This window comes from Diabrotica virgifera, chromosome 5 (assembly GCF_917563875.1).
Source record: "Diabrotica virgifera virgifera chromosome 5, PGI_DIABVI_V3a".
NCBI lineage: Eukaryota > Metazoa > Arthropoda > Insecta > Coleoptera > Chrysomelidae > Diabrotica > Diabrotica virgifera.
This window is the reverse complement of record NC_065447.1, coordinates 89,367,166-89,385,017: the sequence shown is the minus strand read 5'-3', so window position 1 is coordinate 89,385,017 and position 17,852 is coordinate 89,367,166. Positions and strand designations below refer to the sequence as shown.

The following is a 17,852-nucleotide window of genomic DNA, read 5'->3' as shown; positions in this document are numbered from 1 at the left end:
GTAATACATTTCAGTTTTCAGCCCAAACTTAGGCCACACACAATGCAATAATGTTCACATTTTTGAACTGTCAATATTTTTATTTTATCATCTATTGTTTAAAAACAATACAGTTGATAAGATATCCTCAGTTGCGGAGAAAGTGGAGAAAGTATTAATAATAAAGATTAATAATAAAGTCTAATAACCGTGGAACAGAATAAGCTATCTGACAAATTTTAAGATTTGGCAGTGACATTGACAGTATGTAAATATTAAGTATTTATCCTTCAAAATACACTGCTCAATTTTCTACAAAATACGCGTCAAGAGTCGTATCAGTTTTTTTTGGAACCAGGTGTACGTTCAGTATGTTCAGATGATGATTTAAATAAAAAGAGATATAGTAAATAGAAGATAATAAAAGAGGGTAATAAAAGAGAGCGCCAACCGATTTTTAAAGGGGAAAATGGGTAAACCAAATAGAAGAAGATAATTATTAATGAAATATTAAAGGAAATAAGGTAAAATAATTATTTAAAAATAAAATATCAAAGATGTGACGTTTGTAACGTTACAAAATAACTGTTTCATATCACAACAGATTTATTTTAACACTTCAATTACATTAAAGTATAATTAGGTAGAGTTGAAGTGTTGTGAAAAAACAAGAAAGAGTCGTCAAAATAAAAAGTGACCTGTGTTGTGTTTTGTGTTAGCAAATTTTTTAATGTGTCTGTAGGTCGGTAGCATTTTTGGTTCATTATCTTGTATAATAAGACAAATGTTTTAAAGTCTCTAAATTCTACTAAATAAATACATTGTTAACACTTTATTTGCTTGTTTTATTTATATCATATGAGGATAATAATTACGTGATTCATAAGTTAATTAAGGTCGAATTATTTACGTGAACCGAGGACGTATCTTTCACGTGAATACTAATTTTACTAATATATACATTCCCTAAAAGATACATTAATCAACACATATTTGCAACGTGAATTTCCCGAAACATTTTATTGCTATTTAAGGTAAATAACACGTCTATTGAAGATGAGTTATTCACGTAATTTAAAGACGTATTTTCAATGTGACATTCCAACCAAATTTTCACGTGAAATTCACGTAAGCAATTTACGTATATTGGGGACAAATGTACCTAAAATTCACGTAATTAACACGTCGCTCTGTTTGCTGGGTGGTGCCGTGGGATTTCCAACTACATATTTTGTTTCATTTCCCGGTCTTTAAAATGTTTATTAGATTTACCTATCGTTACCTATGTGTGGATAACCTCGAATTAAGGCCGGCGCACACTTATACGGAACGGACCTCAACAATCGGCATTTTAATATTTTCGTGTATTCAAATAGCTTAGCGCCTACCTTACGGAATTGTAGCACATGGCGCTGAGCCATTTGAATATACACGATAAACATTAAAATGCCGATCGTCGCCGTTCGTTCCGTATAAGCGGGCCCCGACCTTGCTAATAAACAACTCATATTTATCTGAAATATTGAAATTACACTATGATAAATTTTTATTAAAAACTTAACATCCATGCATCCATTGTAACAAATAATTAACAAAATTCGAATAGGTTGATAACAACTTTACAAAATGGATACGGGCGGGTATGCGGTGGCTCCTGGCTTCTGAGCCACCTTAGATAATTAGGGGTTGGTTACCCCCGACCATAAGGGTTGATGTAGTAAATAACTCTCACAGTTAATACATTTATTTATACGTGGAGTATTTAACGGTAAGTAGCTGGTGGTATATTATTTGCTTAATGTGATGTTACTCGCTGGAATCTCAACTACTAATTGATTTATCTGTTCCCCGTGAAAGTATAATTAAAGGTCGATTGTTTTGTTTTATGTTTTGGTAAGCAAAAGTGAGAGTGATTCAAAACTGCTGACTGCTAACAAACATACATGACTATTATTGCGACTTGACCTTGTATCAAATACTAGTATGTATCGATGTGGTAATCTAGGTTAATCGTATTTATTAAAAACAAACATATTTGTTTTTACCACGGGCATTTAATTATTAAAGAGTTTGTCTTAAGAAGATGTTTACTGAGATGCTGTGTATCCCAACACATCTTCCTTTCCTTCCGAAAATTTTCTGACTACGGAAAAGGAAGAAAATTTTTCTATTAGTACCACCACCTGCTTACTGCGTTTTAATAAATACAATATATATATTTTTTATTTCCTATAAATAATAATTAAATACAAAAAAAAATAAAAGTGAAAATGTTCGTTATCAACATTGTTCCCGTTTCACTTGTCACTCACTGTGTTCTCGGATTGTAAGCATATAATCTATTCTTATGTATTTCCCTGATTTTATTGTTTTCCAATCTGATCTTACAATTAACATTATTTACCTCTGTTATTGTGAAGGGGCCTACATAAAGACTATCAAACTTACCATTCTCTTCCCTTTTTACCAGGACTAGGTCTCCTATTTTAAAGTGTTGTGATGTTGCTTTGGGCTTATTCTCTTCTTGCCGCCCTTTTTTGTCTTCATTACTTTTATTACTTCTAGTGAATTGACCTATCGTATCTATGTACTCTGTGTCCTCTGGTTTCGAAGAAGTGTCCGATATCACGTCTTCTTTGACATGTGTTCTATTCGGTTTGTTAATTTGACATTCATGGCATTGTTTAACGTATTTTCTTACGTCTTTTTCTAAATTTTTCCATCTGAACTTTGCTTTTAGCTTCTTTATTAGTCTACTATTTCCTACGTGTCCTCCAAACATCGGGTGGTTATGGTATTCTTCTATTAATCTGTGTTTTTCTTTGTCATCTTCTATTGTTTCTGGTACTTCACATATGTATATTTCTACATTCTTCAATATTTTGTTTCCTTGTTTAATAAATTCCTCAATTGTGCACACTTTAAAAATAATATCGTTTACGTATATTTTTACTTTACCGCCAGCTTATCAAGCTGTGCCAACATTTGGTTTAAATCAAAATGATTGAATCCTGTGACTATGCTCTTGCTGCACTTTATTTTGTTTTTGACCCTAATGCTCAGTCTTGGTGAGATTAGTTCTGCTCCAAAAGACAAAATTGGTAGTCTATGCGCCTCTAAATTATTTAGTACCTTTCTTACTCTTTGTTTGTGGGCTTCTGGCTGTAGTGCGAGTTCACTTTCTGCCTTCGTTTGCCTTGCTTCCTTCTTCTTTTCTCTTGCTTGAGCTCGTGTTATAGCTAATATATGGGTATTGTCTATGTATAAGTTCTTTAGTTGATGTAATGTTATTCTTGAAAGACTATCTGCATAGTTATTTTTCCCTGTTATTTACTCTATTTCGAAATCGTATTCCTCTAAATCTAATCTGATTCTTGTAAGTTTCGAAGTTGGTTCTTTTATTGCGAATAAATGTGTTAGTGGTTTATGATCCGTTTTGACTAAAAATGTTGGTGCTCCATATAAATAACATTTGAAATGATTAATTCCCCAATGAATCGCTAGTAATTCCTTAACGATTATAGGTTTATTACATTCTCCTTTATTGAAACTTCTTGATGCGTATGCTATTGGTAGGCCTATTCCGTTATAATCCTGACTTAAAATTGCTGAACAACTCTCGTTGGATGCGTCTGTTGTTAGTATGAATTGTTTATTGAAATCCGGATATTTTAGGATCGGTGGCTTTATCAGAGATGATTTAAGCTTATTGAATGCTTTTTCACATTCTTCTGACCAAAAAAATTCTACTCCTTTTCTTGATAATCTGTTGAGTGGTCTGCATATTTCAGCAAAATTTTGAATAAAAGTTTACAATAGTTACAAAATGCTACGAATCTTTTTGTTTCTTCCGCTGTCTTAGGTGTCGGGTATTGTTCAATCGTTGCATATTTCGCTTTGTCTGGTGATACTCCTTCCTGAGAAAGATCATGTCCTAAATATGTTACTTCTCTTCTAAAAAATTGACATTTTCCTGGGTTAAGTTTCAAATTGAATTTTCGACATGTCTCGAATGTCTTTTTCAGGTTGTTTAGGTGATGTTTTTCGGATATTCCTATTACTACTATATCGTCCATGTAGAGAAATGCTTTGTCTGGTGTGAATCCCGAAAATGCTATTGACATCATCCTTGAATAAAAGCTATTTGGGCTTACATTTAATCCAAAAGGTAATCTGGTAAATTGAAATGCTCCATTTTCTGTGCTAAACGATGTGTATTTTCTCGATGATTTTTCTAATGGTATCTGATGAAAACCTGACATTAAGTCTATAACTGAAAACCATTTTGCTCTTCCTAGTTGATCTAGTATCGAGTCTATCCTTGGTAAAGGAAATTTGTCTGTGACTATTTTCTTGTTCAGTTGTCTAAAATCTATGCATAATCTCCATGCTTTATTTCCATCTATCGCCTTTTTCGGTACCAGCACTACTGGGCTGTTGTATTCTGATGTAGACGGTTCTATTATTCCTTGGTCTCTCAGTTTTTGTACTTGTCGGTTTAATTCCTCTGTTTGTGCATGAGGTGTCCTATAGTTTTTAATGTATACCGGAGTTTGGTCTTTAACTCTCAGTTTCTGCTCGTAGAAGTTGTTACATGTTAGCATGTCATGCCTTAGGGCGAATATATCTCAATAATCTTCACATAAAGATACTAACTTATCGCGTATGTATTCTGGAATGTCTAACTTCAATGATTCCCGTAATTCCTTTTTCCTATCCTTGCTGTCGTTGATCAGTCTATATATGTTGAATAATTTAATGTCTAATGTTTTGATTGCGTTTGTCTCTACTTTTACTGTTTCGTAGGTTGTGTTCAAAATTTTGATGTACGGATTGCTCTCGCTATGAATATTCCTGGTTGTATTTCCTGTTGTTCCACTATCCTGTCATTCTTCAGCGTTTGAAAAATTTTTACGACTCTGTAAATTTCACATCTAGGCGGTATTACTATCGTGTCATTATCTATATTATCCAAAATGTTTGTACTAATGTAACAATCGTTGTCCTCTTTAATGTGCATTTTAAGGTTAGCGTAGTCTAGTATGCATTGAAAGTTTGAAATAAAGTCTCTCCCAATGATTCCGTCGGTTGGAATAGGAAAGCTAGGTTCCACTAATTGAAAGATATGCTCAAATCGAGATCCTTTTACTTCTAGCGTTGTTTCAACTTCTCCCATTGTTTGTAATTCTCCTTTAGTTACTCCTTTTATTTTCGCTTTTGTGTTTGGTTTCACATGTTCCTTCATAAAATCTTGTGAACATTTCAGTATTAAAATATCAGCTCCTGTGTCTATGATAAAGGTATTTGTGTTTTCTAGGATTCCTGTTTTCATTCGTACAAAATTCGTTAGGTTTAAATCGAAGTTGTAAATATTATATTCCAAAAAAAACCTATACAGAAGTACAAACTTCAAATTGTATTGAAAAGCTATTGGGATTTTTCCATTGATTTTATATTCCACTTCTGACTGTGTACTTTCCTTGTTTCGTTCATTCAAAACCCCAACTGCTGGTTTTCTGGTTCCTCTTGGCTGTCTTCTAACTCAAGTAGCCTTACGTTTCTGTTACGTCCTCCTCTCTGGTTCCCTCTGTATGTTTGGTTGTTGAATTGTCTATATCCTCTGTTGGAATAATTCCTTTGGTTTCCTGTTTCTTCTCCTTCGTTCCGTTGTCCGAAGTTATTTCTTCTTCCTCTGTCGTATTTGTTATGGTATCCTCTTCGGTATTGCTGTTGTCCTCTCCTATTTTCATAATTCGTCCTATAATTGAACACTCTTCCCTGTGTGTTCTCCTCTGTCGTATCAATCGATAGAAATTTGGATACTACTTCCTGCTGTGTTGTGAAATTACCTGCCTCCATTATTAACTTAGCTCTATCCGTATTAACATTTCGTTTCATTGTTGCTACGACTGTTTCCGTTGTGTATTTTTTCGCTAGCTCCAATGGCATTCCTTCCGCTATGTATGCTACCTTCAACTGTTCCGCTAATTCCTCTACTTCGGATGCGTACACTGCTGCATCTTTGTTTCCTTGCCTTTTCTTTGCTAACTTGTCTATTATCGTTTTCGGATTATCGCCTCTTAATTCCTTCTTCAGTGCCGCTGCTATAAGTGGGATCGTATCCTCTGTGGTTATCAGGTTTCTAGCCTTATTAGTCAATCTTGTTTTTATTAATGTTATCGCTGTTTCTTCATGCCCTTCTGCTATTTTTCCAAGTAACTCTAATGCGTCTAAAAATGGTTGTAATTTCCCTGCGCTTCCATCAAACTCGATGGGCAATACCTTGCTTGCAATATTCAAAAATTCGTTGATTGTCAGAGCCATGTTTAATATTTTTATCTCTTGTTTTATGTCGCTTTTTCCCTCTCTTATTTCCTCGTCAATTTTTTCCTCTATCTCCTCGTCACTTTTTTCCTCTTCTACTTCTTCGTCGCTTTGTTCTTCCTCTATTTCCTTGTCGATTGGTTGGTGTATTGAACTTGGAACTACTGTCCTTAAGTGTACCGCTTGAAATGAGCGTATAACTTTGTCTCTTATTTTTCCGAAATATTTGTCGCACGCTTCTCTTTGTTTGTCCGATAGCGCATCCCAATTTTTCTTCGTTAAATGTGTGAATTTGTTATACAATTTAATTAGCTGTGTCGTTACTTCTTCTTGTATATCCTTAGATTTAGGTACTTTCTTCTTCAAGACCCTTCTACTTTGTCTTGTTACTTCTTGCGTAATCTCCTCAACTATTTTGATGAAGTCTTCCCAAGTAACTTTGTTGCTACTCATTTATTCATAATTTTCCTTATTCCTGTACCCGCAACGAACGCATAAATTTGACAGTCTTACGAGGTATAGTAAATATATACAGTAGGAAAAATGAAAGAATACCCATGAACGAACATATAAAACACGCTGTATTTTCCTGTCACTGTATCGCACAAAAAATTGGCCAGCGCACGTACATGTAATAATTATTGTTACATGTACTTGCACTGGACAATTTTCTTTGTGACACGGTGACAGGAAAATACAGCGTGTTTTATATGTTCGCTCATGGGTATTCTTTCATTTTTCTGACTGTATGTACCTATGTAAAATAATATGTCAAAAATAGTAAAGATATAGTAAATTGCCATAAAAATCATTATAGTCCTGTCGCCAGGGGGGGTACAACGGCCTCGTTAATTCAGATGGACTTACCCAATTTTTTTTTATGTATTTTGACCCGTAGAACACGAATTTTTTGGGTAACAGTTGATCCGGATGTCGATAAGATTGTTATAGACCAAGAACTTGAGGAATCAAATAACAGCGATTTTTGGCAAAACAAAACAATATTTTGTATTTTTTGGGTCATTTTAAGCAAAAAATATTTCTACAAGTTTTTTAGTAGGATGCACAGTTTTCGAGATAAACGCGGTTGAACTTTCAAAAAATCGAAAAACTGCAATTTTTAAACCCGAATAACTTTTGATTAAAAAATAAAATAGCAATTCTGCTTAGCGCCTTTGAAAGTTCAAGTCAAATTATGTCGGTTTTGATTATTTGCATTGCTAAAAATTTATTGTGTTATTGCTAAACAAAGCTACAAACAACTAGTGCGTGAGTGATGTTTCTATGATTTCTCATTTAAAATCGAACGAGTAGGTAGAATAGGTACTAGTGCAATCAAGACTATTTCTACGTTACATGCGTTAAAACGCATGTAAAAGCACGGGAAACCCTACGTGTTTATAGATTTGTTAAACAATAAAAAAATAAATTTTTACCAATGCAAATAATCAAAACCGATATAATTTGACTTAAACTTTCAAATGCGGTAAGCAGACTTGCTATTTTATTTTTTAATCAAAAGTTATTCGGGTTCAAAAATTGCAATTTTTCGATTTTTTTAAAGTTCAACCGCGTTTATCTCGAAAACTGTGCATCCTACGAAAAAACTTGTAGAAATATTTTTTACTTAAAATGGCCCAAAAAATACAAAATAGGTATTGTTTTGTTTTGCCAAAAATCGCTGTTATTTGATTCCTCAAGTTCTTGGTCTATAACAATCTTATCGACATCCGGATCAACTGTTACCCAAAAAATTCGTGTTCTACGGGTCAAAATACATAAAAAAAACTTGAGTAAGTCCATCTGAATTAACGAGGCCGTTGTACCCCCCCTGGCGACAGGACTATTATATCAATCAATATAAATCACCATTAAAAAGCAGTAGACCAATAAAAATGTAATAAAAATCAGTAGGTCAAATAATAAATAGATAAAAGTCAATAAAGATAAAATATATGTTGGTAAATACATAAAAATCATACAAAAATTGTATCATTGCGTCCTATAATAACTAATATCAGGGTTAAAAAAAATTCCTTATAATACCAATAAGGTAATTAAAAATAGAAGAGTTAAATAAAAATAGGTAAAACTTAAAAGGTTATGTGCATCTTAAATTACAATTACATTAATATTACTTTATACTTTATACTTTATATTATACGAATCAGGACTAATATCATAAAATACTTAATTATTATACGAATCAGGAAATACCATAAAAATAGCTAATATGGACTTACCACTTTTACACTTCAATGTTCGCTGTTGATCTCGCCAGTCCACGATGAATGTTCCTTTTGAGGTTCCTTCTGTGGGCCTTCCATAGTGACCACGCCAATCTAAGAATCAGAACAGCCGTAATTATGTAAAGCAGTACCTTCAGCTCCGTATCGGGTTTGACGTCCTTATTCTTGACGATAAAGTTGCTGTTCACTTAACACATTGTATCGAGAAACTAAGATGACATTAAGTGTGAGCATGATACTATAAATAAAGTATTTATACGCTCCGAGCTTCGCTGGTATCGCCACCTACCTACAGTATTACTAGTATAACTTTTACCGGAAATTTATCTGGAAAGAAAGAAGTGTTGCCTATCCTCTGTGAGTTTCACTGGTATGGCTGGTATCGCCATCTAACGGTTGACTAGTGTTCCTATTTCGGCCGGAATTTTAAAGAGGACAGTAGAAAAGCAAATAATAGTTGTTTCAAACTTATTATTTAATTCTTATTTCTTATCGTGCAATATTTACAACGTAAAGAAGTAATTGGATTGTAATCGATAATTAATATCAGTAAGTACAGAATTTATTATTCATTATGATTATTTTTAAGATTTTGCTTACCTTTTTGACGTTTATGTTGACAACTAATATTAGAAAAAAATTATTCTGCAAAAAAGTATAATAATTTAATATAATTATAGTATAATACTTCTTAAATATTAACTTATGCATTTATTGCACCTAAATAATTAATTAACAGCGTAAACGTAAAATTGTGTTTACTTACTTTTTTCCTAATTGCATCAATCCATTTTTGTCGTTGAATCACCTTATGCTTAGCCACAGGAAAGTTGTAGAATACACAGTTACTATTGTAACCAGTATTTCGACACTCTTTAATACAACAACTTTGGTGAGACATTTAAAAGCTAATATGCAACTCTTAATGCAGAACGTCAAATTTCCGGTAAAGGTTTACAGACTTGTCACTACTGGCGCTCGCGAATTTTTAATTATCCCCTCTACCTACGAGCTCACAGCGTATACTATATAATAAAGTATGTTATTTATAGTATCATGAGTGTGAGTATAGGTACGGAAGGGGAGGACAACTGTCGCAGCTTTACTATGCGTAAGAGTGAAACAGCACTTATCCAAATAAAAAAGATGGTGTCGTCACTTCGCCCTGAATGACACTCTCTCTAAGCTAATATCTAAGCCAAGCCGCACACCAAAGAAACATGAAACGAAAAACATGAAACATGAAACGAAAAACATGTTTCATGAAAAGAAAACACTGCTAAACAAATCTCAAATTCCGCCTACCAATGAAATGAGTGTGATTCATGCTCATGACACATTTTTATTTTCGGAGAGTTTCATAAATGGCCGGACATATATTTGTTTAGCAGTGGTTTATTTCCATGAAACGTAATTTACGTTTCATGTTTCTTTGATGTGCGGCCTGCCTAACTCTATGGTCCATTAATACATGTTCAAAAAGTGAAGCCAGTTTTGAGTTTATTTGCCACCAAAAACATGGCGGTTACGTCAAATATAACAATGGGTTGCCAGTGGTAGGTGTTCGTTGAGGGTTAAAATGTGATAAAAAATAAAGTAAATCCTCATCTAAAATTCGTTATAAAAACATATGTACATACGTATTGAAACATATGTACGTAATATGAGCAACTTAGTAAAACATTTACCGTACACAAATTTTTCATTTTAAATACATTTCATTTTTTCATATTAAATACTCAATCTATAACAATACCCCAAAGATACGTCGCTGAAAAGGTGGCAAATCAGCTGCGGTTAAAACTCGCCCTGATGGAATACAGTGTTGCCAAATTTTGGCTGAGAGAAATGTCACTTTTGGCGGGCAATTCAAATTTCAGGAAGTCACTCAAGGACAGTAGAATTTAAAAAATAATATTTTCATTTTTTTCAGTCATTTCAGTATTTATGGAGGACGGAGGCTACTGATTGATAATTCCGTTCATCTTAGATGTGTTCAATTGTATGTAATTATTATAATATGTATAATATGCAAATATTTGTTTGTATGATTGTTTTTAGACTATAAATAACAGAGATATAATATAATACCATACATTAATTAAAGAATAGGATTGAAATTGATGTCTATAATTTTTTTGTTGGAGTGTTCAAATGCCAAGAGCCAGGAAGGATGTAGTAAAACTGAAGAACAAAAAAGGAATACATGATATGGATTAATAGTAATAAGGTGTAAGGCGTACAGAAAAATGAAACGAAAGCTTAAGAGATAACCAAAACAATGATAATAAATAACAAGGAAGGCCTAAACAACAGAGAAATAAAGTGCAATCAGATAACATTAAAAAAAGTATCAACCTATGCATACCTAGGTAGGGAATATAATAACTCACGACGGGAAAATAGACGCTGAAATTGCAAACGAAGGAAACAAATCGACACGAATATTTTATACCTTAAATAAACCCATACTAGGACATAAAGACATACAAATGGAAGTGAAAAGGAAGATGCATAATACAATAACACAAGACCAGTAATAACCTATGCAAGTGAAAATTGGACAATACAGAAGAAACATGAGTCAAAAATAGAAGCGATGGAGATGAAACACTTAAGAATGATTGCAGGAAAATGAAAATGGGGTAGAATAAGAAATGAAGAAGAACATAAATAGAGCCAATAGTATATCACATCCAAAATAAACAACTGGAATGGTATGGACATATCATAAGAATGAAACCAGAAAGGATGGCCAGGAAAATTCTGGAAATGGGAAACGCAACAAAAAGGAGAAGAGGACATCCCCGAAAGAATTGGAGGGATCAAATAGAGGATATAGTACATGTACGAGGGAAAACGAAAGAAGAAATGAAAAGCCTAGCCAAAAACAGAAAAGCATAGAAAAATGGGTGAAAGAAACAACGGACCATAATCCGACACCCTAATAGGCATAAGGAAAAAAGACAAGAAGAATAGATAAACTGAACAAACATTCATGAAAAATTCTTGTTTTATGTAAATTCTATCTATAAAATTTACATTTATATTGAATTTAAATATATGGATTTGTTGACACTTTTTTCAAAAAAAAAAAAGAAGTTCGATAAAGAAACAACAGTTCAGAATAATTATTTTATTTGTTCTTAAAAATATTACAAAACTAAAATAAAAATAATACAAAATGAAAATAAAATATACAAAACTACAACCACCCATTTAAGATGAATATACCTTGGGCCGCCCTTTAATGGTAAATTAATTTACAAATGCTTGCATGTAAGAACAGTGTAAAATTAGTATGGCAGAGGATCACCAGGAAATAATACGAACTTAAATAGCATTTCAACTTATTTTTGTAACTCCACACAGAAGCAAACATTTTGTTTTTTTTTTAACTAAAACTTTGGTTTAATAGTAAAGTTTTTAGGAATAAAAATTAAGAGGGACCCAACTATCCGAACATAATCAGTTGCATTTATTTTGTGTATCTGATGAAACACATTTTTTTAGTACTTAAAAACTTAAGTAACATCAATTTTTTGGTGGTTTCGGTCTACCTGGGGTAAAAACTGAACATACTTTTTTATGAGAAAATGGTGGAGAGTCTAAATTTGGGATTTAATATTGAAACAATGAAAAAATGAAGCTGAAAGTTTCAAAATTTTATGTATATTTTGTATAACAAAGTATAATAATATGCCCTTAGACTACTCCTTAAACATGTCTTACACAAACATATGGCAAATATCATCAAAAGCTAAACGAGTTAAAAATATTTACTATAACTTTTTTCTACTCCCGCAAGAAGTAAATTTAATGTTGTTCATTATAGAAATAAGATATTTTTATTTTTAATTAAAAATATATGTTTTAATACTAGGTACTACATACAATACTGGAAGTATAACATTTAAAATGAAAATAAACCAATAATTTTATTGCATCTATAAGTAAGAGTCCTATGATGGCCACATCTACACTAAATTTAAAATTAAGATGCAGTAGAAATAAACAAACCAAGACAAGTTAAATGCTACTATTAGGAGCACTCCCGAATCATAACTTACAATGTATAAACTTTGAAAATCATTATTTGGGATTTACAATGTATATACATTGTAAATTATGATTCGGGAGTGCTCATAGTAGCATTTAATGTGTCTTGGTTTGTTTATTTCTACTGCATCTTGAATTTAGTATAGTATATTTCTATAAATATTTAGGTAAATTTAAATACCAAAACAAAATATAATGTTATTACCACTGAATGTAAAAAATATTTAAGTACAGTGAAAACTATTAAAACTCTGTTTATTTTGTGAAAAGTTACTAATCACAAAGTTTATTTAGCAATAATGTATCAAACCCGGCATTACTACATCTGCGAAAGACAGTACCTCCGTTGACCAGGGGAGGTTTGGGACTATGGCCACTAATGTAGACACAATAAAATTCTAGGCTAATGTTTGTAAATGTAAATAATATGAAATGGAGATTATTTTTATAACAATACAATAATTTCGATGGTTAAACAGATTAGGTTAATCTTCATTGTACAGAACTATTTATTCTTACGCAAGCTTTCCTTAGAACACTTAGAAATGAAATGCACATTGTTTCTCACTGGCCCTGGGAAAAAAATTATGGTTACTATTGATTTGTACATCAAGTTACTTCAGGCAGGTAATATTTTATATCAACCATATACTTTGTTTCTATAAATGTTTAGATCAATTAAAAATGGTCTTCACTTGCCAATCTGTTAACATTTTTTCAACTCATGTACTGAATGTTCCATTAATTTCACATTTTCCCTAAAACAATATCAATGTAAAATCAAAAATATTCCTTTCATGATTGCATTTATTTTTGGAACTTTACATACCTTATACTTACATTTAACAAGAGTAGAGACATGTTTACATTTTCCACTATTTTCTGCTTTACAAGAACATAACATTTGGCTAATGCTCATGCCATTTGTGAAAGATACGGTTCCTTTAATTTCGTGGGGATTGGACCTTACTGAAGGAATAAACCATATTATATTTTGATGGTATGCTCAGAACTTTCCTCTATTTTTCCAGCCAAAATAAGATGACCAGAGTTTAAAACTTGTTTTCCTTCTAAAACTTCTTGAATTTTGAGTACCCAAGAACTTCAAATATCCCACGATACTACTTAACTTCATGACTAAAAAATAGAACCAAACCAAATAGAAAATAGAACTTCAACAATTTTGAAAACAAAACCACATTTTTTCTTGACATAATGACTTGAATGACAGATGATTTGTGACGGAACGTAACAGTAAATCTGGCAACACTGTATTCCATCAGGGCGAGTTTTAGCCGCAGCTGGCAAATCGGCTTCACTTTTAGTCATATGATTCATACTCGTCCTCTCTCTTTCCTTGTCCATTGCCTCGCAGCGGTGACATAAACGTCAAAGTCTTGAATTATGAGGACATGGCAACACTGCCAAGCGGAAAATATGTATTTAAAAACGCTGTGTCTAGGTACACGCTAACGTGTACGCAAATAAAAAAGTTAGGTACACGCGAATTAAAATTCATCAAGCCAGTGACGTCATTATTTAGCGTGCGCGGTGACTTTATATTTTGGTACACGCTATTTTGATATTTTTAGTGTTTGTTGTTTGTTTGATAGAAAATACTTTTATTAAGGGAAGGGGAAGGGAAGCAAAACTATTCAGATGTTTCAAACTTAATTGTAAAGGCCCCGTCTCACCATCAAATAATTGACAGTTATTTGATCAAACTTGACAGTTAGTGACACAAAGTGACAGTTAGTGACGTCACATCCTGAGTGTTCATTGTGGATAATAATCTTAGGGCCGGTTGTTCGAACGCTAATCAACAATGATCATTATCAAATATTTAATTACTGTCACCAAAACTGTCAATGTCAACTTTGTTTGGGTTGCTGAAAACATAATTAATTACAATTATGAGATTTATTATTAATTATGTTAATAATTATTGTTATATTAATTGATTATAGACTCCACAGACTTTTTAACAACCCAAACAAAGTTGACATTGACAGTAATTAATTATTTGATAATGATCATTGTTGATTAGCGTTCGAACAACCGGCCCATTAGAATATAAAATAAACTAGGAAGGAGTACAATGCGAAATGACTTCGAGCCAGGAAGGAGGTTGCAAATGGCGATCAGCTGTCAGATTTGCTTTCTATCTCCAGTGACGTACCTTTGAAAGAGGGAAGAAAAGAAATTCTTAACGATTTTATTACATCTTTGATGTTAAACAAACAGCTATAGATCAAGAGAAAATACGTATTAATATAATATTTTGTTGAAAAGTCAGTAAATAACATTTTATTATACTAATAACTTCAGTTAATTTATTGCATATACAAGAGCTTTACCAGATAGTACGCCTATGCACATAGCTGATCCAATACACAAACATCTTCTACCTAGTTGACAAAAACTTATGAGTCATCCACAGACGTTCAAGATGGCCGGTTCCGCTAGAAATTTAAGGTGTTGTTGATATATGACAGACTCCTTCCTGTTTATTTTATATTCTAAGATAATAATGAAAAATTTTAATTTTAAATAAAGTACAAACAAGTTAGACAACTCAATACAAAAAATTTGATCAAACTAGACTGATAGTGAGAGCACAGATTTTTAGAATTTCAAAAAACTGCAATTGTGACGTCACTTTGACGTACTTCCTCAAGTACGTCAAGTTTGCTCAAACTGTTTGATCAAATTATTTGATGGTGAGACGCGGCCTTAACAAAACAAGATGCATATAAAAGTATATATTCAGGTTACCAAAATAAATATTAGTTAACATGATATATACAAAATACTGCTAAAATAATTTTTATACGTAAGTTAATTATACCAGTTTATATTGGTGTTTATTTTTATTTATACAGGGAGTTGAACTTTTTACGATTTTCATAGAAAATTGGTTATAACTTTGTAAATACCCTGTATAACATAATAAACCTTTATATTTTTGTGATATGGAAGTTAAGAAGATTTCGAACATAAAATAAAATATAGGGTGTTCCATTTAAAAAACATAAGTTTGGTCCGCCAGTATATTATCGAACGCCCTGTAACATTCTAACTAATTTTAGTAATTTTGTAATATGAAGCTCAAAGTTTGCTAAAATTTTTGATACTAACTTTTATTGCTATCTATTACTATAGCGGATCTACTGAGCTTTATCAGACTAATCAATCGCCCCGTATATTTTATCTTATTACTTCTGCTACCGTTAATCACGAATTTTTGTCTCTTATCTTTTTCTTACTGTTTTAGAATGTTGTTAAACTCCTTAAAAGAACTAAATAATTGTCCACACTCCATATAGTTCATTTAAAAAAAAACACTAAACAAGTAAAAAATAAGGAAACTCTTTACAAATCAATATTAAAGTGTAAACATAAGGCGATTAGACAAATTCTAACCACACTCTGACACTCGCGATACTTGCAGATACTTAATACCACAGCATACACGCGGCTCAAATTAGCGTGTACCAAAAAAACCCAGTCATAGTACACGCTAAATAATGACGTCACTGACTTGATGACGTTTAAGCGTGTACCTAACTTTTTTATTTGCGTACACGTTAGCGTGTACCTAGACACAGCGATTTAAAAAACCATACAGAAGTAAAAACTTTAGAAGAAATTTAAAAATTTTTCTCGTTATTTTATCTACATAGTTAATGTTTTCCATGTTAATAAATAAATTAATAAAAATATACCACATGCTCTTTTCCGATTTATCCTAAGAACACATGGCAACACTGTCATGCCTTCATTTCCTTATATCTGTAGCTAACTTCTCGGATCCTCCAATTTAATGTTGCCCCTTCTTTTGTATTATTGGTATAAAAAGTTTTATTAAAAAACATAAAAGTCCTCCAAAAGGATTTGCAAAACATTTTCAATCTGAATCAGATCATCCTCAGTGCGTTCTGCTTCCTACAAGAGGAAGAGCTAAAGTTCTTATGGAAATCCATTGTTGCCACATCTTCAAATATGAGAAGAGACGTCGATTATCATTGTCTATTGTCATATGTCTATTGTCATTGATAATCTTTGTTATGTTTGGTGTTTGGTTATGTTGTTGTTGACATTCTAACTTTTGATAGGATAAGGATATTTTAAACACATTTTAAAAGAAAAAGAACCTTAGTAGTCAGTAAAAAGGAAAGCAATTTTAGATTCCAACCGTATTATTACTTGTGAAATATTATCATCTAGTGGGAAAACCGCAGTGATTGTGCCTTCAAACAGGCAATTTGAAAGGACAACCCCACCAAAAACCATTATAATTGTAAATTGAAATGATTGATATTGAAAATGTTTGTACCTATGTAATTGTACATGTAAAGCTGGAAATTCAGGTAAATGCAAACATATAATTGGCACATTACTATATGTTTTTCGATAAGTGATTACATAATGGTTTGATAAAAGAACCATTTCCCTGCAACTTGTTTAATAGTTCTTTTTTATTGCTTACAGGCATACCATGGAAAATTTGAAAAAATTAAGCACCACAGACATCAAACAACAGTGGGGATAATTAAAAAAACAATAATACAATGTAGTCAACAATAAAGTCCTACCAGTCTGCTGATAAATGGGCTACTGATATTGTACTAAATTATGATTTAGCTCTATTTTACTCAAATAATGTTGAAGTAAGCTACAATAACTCTGTTGAAATGTCTTTAGCTATGCTAAACCGAACTGGAGAAGCATGGAAAAAGCTGACGTGACTGCAAGTAACTGGGACAATGTATTGCCGTTTATTTACTTATGATAAAAATAAAAGCCCAAGTTGGGTACTTAAAGTCAACCAATTGTATAATTCCAATTTTAAAGAAAATACTGTACCCTTCCGTGGGAAAAAATTATGAATCAGTTGCTTTAAATATGTATGAAAAAATAACTCTGACTGACAGTATCAATGGAATTGTTTCCGGAAAATGTCTAGAAATAAACTGTCCTCTGGCAGGTAAAACAAAATCCGTGCAATCAATTTTACGTGACCTTAAATATTTATGCATAATTGAAGAAGGAAAACAATATTATGTTAAAGAAAAATCATATGTATTTATGGACAAGTGCAATTGCTACTTACAGGACTACAAATATGTTATTTTGTAGTGTTTTGTCCATTTGATAAGTCCACACTTCTTATTAAAGTACCATTTGATGTAGAATTTATACAAGAAATGTTAAAAATTTTGGTAGAGGTATATTTTTACA

The 17,852-nt window shown here is 32.2% G+C and overlaps 1 long non-coding RNA gene across 1 annotated transcript; it reads right to left on the bottom strand.

Annotated features, from left to right (window-relative positions):
• Nucleotides 1-12,202: 12,202 nt before the first annotated feature.
• On the bottom strand, nt 12,203-13,880 carry LOC126884286 (uncharacterized). Its single transcript, XR_007697940.1, has 2 exons — nt 13,441-13,880; nt 12,203-13,369 (listed from the first exon to the last, which is right to left on the bottom strand). It is a non-coding gene; the product is annotated as an uncharacterized LOC126884286 (long non-coding RNA).
• Between the last annotated feature and the right edge of the window lie 3,972 nt (nt 13,881-17,852).